The sequence below is a fragment of the Paramormyrops kingsleyae genome, chromosome 7 (assembly GCF_048594095.1).
Source record: "Paramormyrops kingsleyae isolate MSU_618 chromosome 7, PKINGS_0.4, whole genome shotgun sequence".
Taxonomy (NCBI): Eukaryota; Metazoa; Chordata; class Actinopteri; order Osteoglossiformes; family Mormyridae; genus Paramormyrops; species Paramormyrops kingsleyae.
Genome location: NC_132803.1, coordinates 30376411 through 30385077, shown reverse-complemented (window position 1 = coordinate 30385077; position 8667 = coordinate 30376411). Strand labels below are relative to the sequence as shown.

General features: G+C 46.7%; 1 long non-coding RNA gene across 1 annotated transcript; it reads left to right on the top strand.

The window, feature by feature from the left end:
* Positions 1 to 313: 313 nt before the first annotated feature.
* On the top strand, positions 314 to 7230 carry LOC140592146 (uncharacterized). The gene is made up of 3 exons (XR_011992428.1): positions 314 to 694; positions 3864 to 5097; positions 6816 to 7230. It is a non-coding gene; the product is annotated as an uncharacterized lncRNA (long non-coding RNA).
* Positions 7231 to 8667: the final 1437 nt, after the last annotated feature.

The window sequence follows — 8667 nt, the reverse complement described above, 5'->3', positions numbered from 1 at the left end:
CTACTCCCTTCCACCTCTGGGTTTTACCGAAGCTAAAGGATCATTTTTCCGTCTATGTAAATGGGAAAAAATGCTCGCGCGCACACACAGACATAGTTGGATGTCGGAAACGTTAACGGATGTAAGAGGGCGATCTTTCTCCCCCAGGAAAACAACTGAATTCTGAGAGGGGACAGAGGTTTATACCACGACTGAGCTACCTGCCGAGAGAGAACATCTAATCCAAGAGAACTAATGTATATTCATTGTGGGAGGCGGGATGGGTGAAGGCCAGGGTGGGGGGGTGGGGGGGCGAGGGGGTGTCCAACTTGTACCCGACACCGATACCCTTCAGCATGATGAATAGGCTCCTTATTCTGCTTATCTATTTATTTATTTGCTTATAAATATCTTTCCCACCCTCTTATTAGACACGATCTGGACTTAAATAGAGACGCGGTGCATGAGGCAGGGTGGTGAGTCACCTGCAAGGAGCAGAGCATCCACCGCCAACTGAATGGCGGTTCCGTGAGTCTTATTAGAAATGACACCCGGATCTGAGAGACAAAGAAACGGGTCCGATTGCACTGGGGCCTCGACTAAACCGAACGGCATGAATAGGTAATCTGAAGGTGAATGGTGAAGTGTGTCAGCCCTTTGGAGAAGATATGTAACCATGGACCATGACCTCCTCATCACTGCCGCTTATGCAGATGTGAGTATTAGTCTTAGTAACTCTCTTTTATGACACTAACACTATATAAACGATAGGAAAAAGGAATGCAATTAAAGATTCAAAACCAGGAGTTCGGAATCAAATGACCCTTTACACGACCTCTGAGAGATGTACATTATGAATAGTGATACGTGAGAAATGGCCAGGAGGGATGGGAAGCCTCTCTGGACCTTGGTATCTATCCCCAGTGTGACTGGATTTTTCAAAAGCCAGTTGTGAGCTGACCCATCATGGAGGGGACACCACTTGGCAGTCCCTAGTTATACCGTCCATTTTATATCCTTGTGTTGGCTTTGAGCTGCTAATTCAGGAGGCTTCCCCCATGGTCAGTGACCCCCAGTATGCCCAAGCTGCCAGCAGAACACCACCAGAACCTTCTCACACATAATCCAGGGCTCCTCAAATCACTGTCCCTACGAACACTGTCCTTGCCTTCCCAAAATGGTGATGCCTCTCATTTTGACGAAATCCTTTATTTCTCCGTCTGTCCTCATGATTTCCTCCCATTTCATTCAAAGCTGACAATGGCTCAACCCTTTATCCATCGTGCACAGAGACCCTCAATGAGGAGGAACTGTGATCCGAGCTCAAGCAGACCACAGAAAACGGGGGAAATCCCAAGGTGACAACGGAGGGCTAGCAAGACCAACAAGCCCATTGTTTTCTCAGATATCCTTCTCCTGCTCAGTAACCACAGTCAGATTCCCTTGAGTGCTTTCTGGCCTGGGCGTTTTTCCCGTCAGACGCAGGATAAAATGCCAGGAAATTAATAAATCAACTCAACTACGGTCCATAAATAGACTTCAGAAATGTGATTTGTCCTTATTGAATCTGGCCACATGTGATTGTTTAATTTTTCTACTGGCATGAAACATAAGCTTGCATCGATATTTTTCCTAGCTGGCCTTCCTACAATAACAAACATTACCCTAACTTTATTTTGTGCTATTTTTTTTTCTTCTCATGCAATTTCGGTTCCTCCGCTACTAATATTGCAGCTTGGCACCGGCTCCGACGGCATTTTTACCACCACTGTCATTTGATTCGTTTTCGCCGCGTTGACATTTCACTCACAGCCCAGCCAGGCAAAACATCAGGCTCTGACATGCATCGAGAAATGCAGGGAGAAGCAGAGACTCAGCAGAATGGGTTGCGTGGATATTGTGTGATGCAGTCCGCTTCGTCCAACGTTCCTGAAAGTTACCGCTTGCTTGCAAGGAGCCTCCAATATAGAGTCATCAAAAGGTGATGTGGTATTCACCACATATTACTGGATCGCATGCAGACCGTTACTGCAAAATGCACTGTTTTCCTTATTTACATCGTGTTTGCAAATCGCTCCCTTTCCATGGAAAATTTCCCAAAGGGTCCTGCTCCATTAAAAAGTTGCGAGAGAGTTGATGGGGGGCTGGATTGCATACCTGGGAACTGTGTTTATCAGCAACACATGGCCATTAAGGCACCGCTGATACAATCACCAGCAGCTTGGCTGATTACCACTCTCCAGCTCCTCTCTCTATATCAAGCTAAACATACAAATTCCTCACTTTTCTGTGCTTTTTCAGTGCACAGGACAATCCCCCTCATATGCACATCTACATGTGAGCTGTTCGATGTTTAGGGCAACTAGCATATTGTTCTCTGTGTTTGAATTCCAGCTTGTGGGAGGAGGCATACCAGTACGTTAAAGGGCTGCTCCCTCTCCTTTAAGTCTTTTCAAGCCCTTAGCTCTTCGCTAGGTCCAACACCATTTTCTAGGAAAGCTTTTCCATGTGGTCTTACGTTGGTTAGATAGTCTGTTTACTCAAAACAGCAGCAAGGCCCAGAAGCCCCACAGACTGGGGGGGTATGTTAATCTTATTAATCTATTTTTGTTTCCAAACACGTGTGATTGTTCCAGGAAAAACTGCTGAGATGGGCCTGACATTCATAAGTGAGGAGACTGGCTTGGCGTCTATCCCTGCAGTTAAGAGGCGTGATTTGACCAACAGAAGAATCAGTCGATGTATCGATCATTAAACTAACAAACAAACGAAACACTGAAGCTGGTTCCGTTTTCTTGAATGCCGTCTCTATGGTAACCCGCTACATTTTTTTGTTTTTCTTCTTTTTCTTCCTGAGCCCCCAGTTTACTATATGCGCTGTCTTTTGGAATGCAGAATGAGATCTGAACTCGATCAGCGCACATGAACTCAATCACGCACAACACCTGTGCTGGAAACACAGCATACAAGGCTCCTATCCCAATTTCCTGTGAATTCTCTGTGTCATGTGATGTTGTGGCTGTTGCCATAGCCCGTCATTCTCATTCATCCATTGCCACGCCGATACTATCACACCACACCCATGGCGGATCTCGTTCCTGTCCCCCGCTCACTGGTTCTGGAGGCATGTGCCTGTGTGCTGCGATGCTGCAGAAAGTCAGTTGTGTTGCTAAGGAAGCGGACAGGTCAGGCTTATCGTGGTGATATGGATTGCTGCTCTCGCATGTCAAGGATTATGTAAGCATCTGTGAAAAAAAAATTGACACCAATCATCAAAAAAGGCATTTTCCCATAGTCATTCTAGCAGAGTCAGACTTTTACAGCAGCATGATTTTGCAAATGAGTCCTGGGAGGGATGACGTCACGGAACAAGCCCACTCACTAAGGTCCCACGCTTCTTATTACAAGTCCTTACATACGATTACGGTTTCTTTTCTCTCCCCTCCCAATATACACAGCTGCAGCGGCAATTCTAGGAGTTTTTAAGGTGGGAGCATAATTCATACAGGGGGGCAACCTTATCACTTCAGTGATATCTTTTGAAACTGTGAGTTTTTTTTGGGGGGGGGGGGGGGTGGTTGGAGCCAGTTCCCCCTGCAGCCCCACCCCTATATGTGCCCCTGCGTGCTCTTGGTCCTCAAAATGGCCCTTGATCACAGCCCATTCATGACCTGACTTCTGTTTTTTGCATCTATTCCCCTCCCTGTAATTGTATCTAAATGTCTTTCTTTTATTTTCATTCCTCGCCACCACTTTTGTTATAATCATTTCCGCAAATAACACCCCCATTCCCTCCTTCCTATCCTTGTGTCCTGCTCCGAGGCCCCTATGCTAAAACATTTGTACACCCATCTGCCCCGCCATTCCCTTCTTTGTGTCTGCAGGGGCATCTCTGCAATAAGAAATGTCTGTAATTGTTCCACGGTCCCTAAATGGGGCCTACAGAGCCAACGATCAAACTCCCGCCAAGTCATCCCTCCAGCCCCGTGGACCAGGTACTGAAGACCCAGGTCATAATTACTGAAGACTGTACCCCACAGAGATGAGAAGCATTAGCATTGGGCTTCCATGGCCACATTGGTTGGAATCACTGTGAGCCATTAAACACTAACTGGTTTACCCCACAGGGAACCAAAAGTGACTAATGGGAAGTGGGATAAATCAGCTGGTGGTTAACAGAGCATGGTAATCCCACATGTCATGAGCTTTGAAGGCTCATCTCTTGTGTCTTTAAGGCCTGCCATTTGCGGTTTCTTTGCCAAGTCGGCCGCGTGCTACAGCATAGATCTGAGAGGAGGAAGCTTGGTTTCACATCAGACAGGAAGACCTCCGCCCCGGCAAGTGGAGACCCATGTGAATTTGGGCCCGCTACTTGATGCCGTCAAGCTCGAGGAAGTATGGCCAGTCATAGCAGACAAATTGGCGGAAATGGGGAGTCCTAATCCCGAGGGTTCTGTAGCCCCCTGTCGTGCTTATCTGAGGCAGGAGATCTACAGCGTGGCCCAAAAGGGAAGTGGGCTTATCAGCTAGCGGTGACAGGACATCCGCGTGAGTCATTAGCAGTCAGCTTCTCTGTGAAACCCATAGTGTCTCTCCCACGCATTCAACCTCCCCCCGCCCTGACTTCACACCCTCGTGCTCAGCATGGCCTCATGGAAACAATGCCAGGTGGGCTTTCTTTAACCATACTTTTGAGGAGTAGCCACGCGCCGTAACAGAATTGGCCTGGGGAACTGAAACTTGGCCGGGGTCCCATTCCTCCTCCTGCTGCCATGCCACGGGCTGGAGAAGGAGCGGCCGTGCAGCCACGCCGGCTCCGATACGGCCTGTATTTCCTCGGAATAAGTCGCGCCTTCGTGAAGCTGGCGTGACGTGCCCCATTCCTTACACTCTAGGGGCAGCCCTCCCAGAAGAATTCCTGGAATTTCCAAAGATTGGCTCAATTCCTAGTGATCACCTAACTACCATTGTTTAGATTCCTGTCCTGGCGCATGCTGATCTGCTGTGTCTTCTAGCTTTTTCTTGGATGTTGCTTGGGCCCGGTTTTGTGGTACAGCCTCTGTGACGCCTTCCCCTCGCCACTGCTCTGCCGGATCCCTCGCTGCCATCATCTGAGAGGTAATGATCGTCCATCACTGGTAGATGGAAGAATGTGGGCCCAGGAGCATGTTAATGGATGTCAACTCTGAGGGTTGTGCCACATAGGTATAAACTAACCGTGGCCAAAAACTCAATTTTGATCTGGTTTCTTTGCCATTCCTAACAGTATTGAGTCATTCAAGCTTTACGAGCTGGATTCATAAGCAGATCTTTTTAATCCTTGGTATGGAACTTTCGGTAAATCCCTGAGGGAGACAAACTCCCAAATTTCTCAGAATTCACTGCGTTGCTGTAAGCTGTTCGCTACTCTACTACCTGCCTTCCTGGTTCTGCTCAGGTCATCATTCTTTCATAATAGACTTTGAGATCAACTACAGTTTCAAGATTCCTTATTTACAGCCATACGCCACAGATATACTGACGTAAAAGGCCACAAATGATTTTTTCCCCCGTTGCCAAGATTCCTGTTTCATAGAAGCCAGGTGGAGTTCTTGACTTTCTAAATTTTAAATACAGTTAAACTCAATTTTTAGGACTCACGACCAAGACCTCAATATGATCATCACAGAGGAGGACTGAAATAAACCCCTAGCTGTCAGTATGAGACAGTGCAAATGTAGGAGTGACCCTTTGAAAGGAGTTGGGAGTCATTCCAATTTACAGAAGCCACTTGAAACAGAAAAACCAGCTCACTGCTGACATTAAGCCAAATTTAAATAGCTTGAAATGCAGCTTTACAAAAAATCAAGTACAAATGAATGCATGTTGTTTTTCAGGATAGCCCTTCTGCCAGCTATGAACTTTTTTGTAGCCTTCGCTGAATGTCCAAACTTTCCCGTATGTCTCCTGCAGCACTGTCAGATCTGTTACCTGCATCCTTGTTGCTCCAGAGCATGAAAAAATCAGCAGGGAGCTCTATCAGTGCTCAGAATACATGTTTACGATTAGCATGCCAAAAAGGAGTTGACCTTGGTTTGTAATTACAAGTATGACTAGACATCCCACTAAAGAAAGCCTTAAGACCTGATGCACTTGTAAGCTATTTCAGGAAGCCCTGAACTCAGAACAGACCCTTGGAACCATGTGTGTTGAGTTTTCATGTGATTCTTGTTACCTCCGGGCAGATGTATAGGTAGGAATTCTGGGTCCCCCACTTGGGCTGGCACTGTCCCTCTCAGTTTATTTTGCTGAGCGGAGGGCAGCTTGAATCTGCAAGGGTGAGCATGCCCCTACTGCACCCCCGGTTCAGGGTACTGGAGGTGGATTATTAACCCTAAATTGCTCATAGTGTATGGTTGTGATGGATTGGACAACCATTACATGCAATGCGTGGATGAATTTAAAACATCCATGCATCCATGCTTACTGTGTATCGACATATGTATATATATTATGCATAGAAAATGCTGGGTAATGGTAGATATTATATAAGTAGATGACACATGTTCAATGTTGGTGTCTGTTAAATGCGCAGACCTCTATCTATGCCATAAAGCTCATCTCATTTAAGAGATGACCACTTTCTTGGAATGAGGTTTCCCGGTAGTGGGATTAAAGTGCCGGGGGGTATTTGCAGTAAAACTGCACAACTGCCAGATCCCCGGCTTGGCACTCCTTATACGTATGTCGCTGGGGTTGGTAAACACGCCGACCACTAAGTGCCCGTCTGAGGTAGAGGGGGATTAGTGCCCGGGCAGGGAGGATGCCTCTCATTTTTCCCGCCTGTGTTACTGTAGAAACCTGGCCAGCAGAAGAGAAACAGAATCAGCAGAAGAGAGGAGGATGCAAGGACCAGCTGGTGCTACAGCTGGTGACAGACTGATGGAGCCACGCAAAAATGGCAGCGAAGAAGAGGCGGACGAGCTGAGCCGAAAAACAAACGGCAGAGTTTGCCGAATTCAAAATAAGTTTTATTTCCCATTTGCATACGTACAGAAGTACGTCTGTAGATGACAAAACTGTTACATGCATGTAAATGCGTGTGCATGCGTGTGCAGACTTGAATTGAAAATCTCACGCCAGCCAGCCGACCAAAACTGGTAACCGTGCTGGTCAAGGTTTAAAAACAACAGGCAAGACTATGACAGTAATATGGAAGATGCAGTCAGGATTTTACTGTGATGTTAAATAAACTTTAATAGATGAAAACAAGGTGCATGATAAATATCTATTAAGTAAGGTGCCTTCAAAGTGTGTGATAGTTGTGGGGTATGATTTAAGAATTTAGGCCCTTTTGTCTCATATTGGTTTCCATCGGTAAACGGTAAGACGCTATAAACAGGGATTAAGAGGACCGGAGGTAAAGATCATGGACGTTCTCTGAGGATCCTGAGTGGTGGGGGGAGGTGGGGGCAGAGAGGGTTATTGTGGGGCAGGTAGGTTTTTGTGAAAGGTCATCTGTCTCTGATCTCCCTTCCCCCGCCACCCTGTTGCCATGCCGATCATGATCACTGTCTCACTTGGCATGCCACCCCTGTTCCACCCACTCTGGAAACCCGTCCAACATCTCTGCCTCCACCCCCCAGCACTGACGTTGCTTGAGCCTGCCGCTGACCAAAGAGGGAATCCCGGTGACTGCATCAGCAGCGAGCGTGTAGGATGAGCGTCGGGTTAATTAACGAGGGATGTCTGGCTTCCATGTCCCCCCCGCCCCCCACTGCCACGCCAGCAACACCCACCCTGCCTTCTTGCAGGCATGACCCTCAGCTGATTATCCTTCATGAGGGAAAGTGTGAAAACTTGTGTATGAAGGGATTTGCAATTAAGAGGTATTTATCAAAATAACCCTCCCCTAAAAGAGCATTTAGCTAACATTTTCGCTGTTCGTTTTATGTAGCTAAATTAGGGAATTTTCACATTTCCAAATTACGGTTACATTTTCACATTGTATCCATCTACAAATTTCGCCAACAGCGAGCCCCATAAACCAGTGGAATTTATGTGTTTTTAAACTTTGTGCTGTTTATGTTCACGTGTCCCAGCACGCCGTTTGGAGCGGCGTACTTCGGACCGGTTTCGAGGAAAAGGGTCACGGTTTCGTCATCCCTGTCGCATCTGCGAGGAAAGTTTACAAGTGCGACCTGACAAGCTCATAAAAATAAAATCCAATTAAAATTTAATTCGAAAGGAACAGCTGGACATCAATGATTAAAGAGGACTGAAAAATGATTGTAAGATGGAGAGACGGCTAATGGACGCTGTCATCGAGGTCATCGTTATGCAACTGTGCACAAGTGACCAATGGCACTCACACTTAGTCTGGGGCGCCGTGGGTGTGGGTCTTAAGAAAAACTCTTCCACTTTTCTGCCCCCATTTTTCAGGCAAAAAGAGAAAGATCAACAGGGATGAGAGTAAAGGGAGCAGAATGGTGAAAAACATGGAAGGAAATAATTTTGTTCATTAGTTTTTGGATGTTTTTCTGTGAAAGGACACAGATGGTGGCTGGTGACAGAGATTAAGTGTTTTTCTCTGCAACAGTTTTCAACTGCCAACAGTCAACCTACACCACCTGCACACCGTCACCCCCCAGTCTTCACCCTGAAGACGACACCAGCCCACCCTCCTTATCTTCTAACAAAGACAGTACA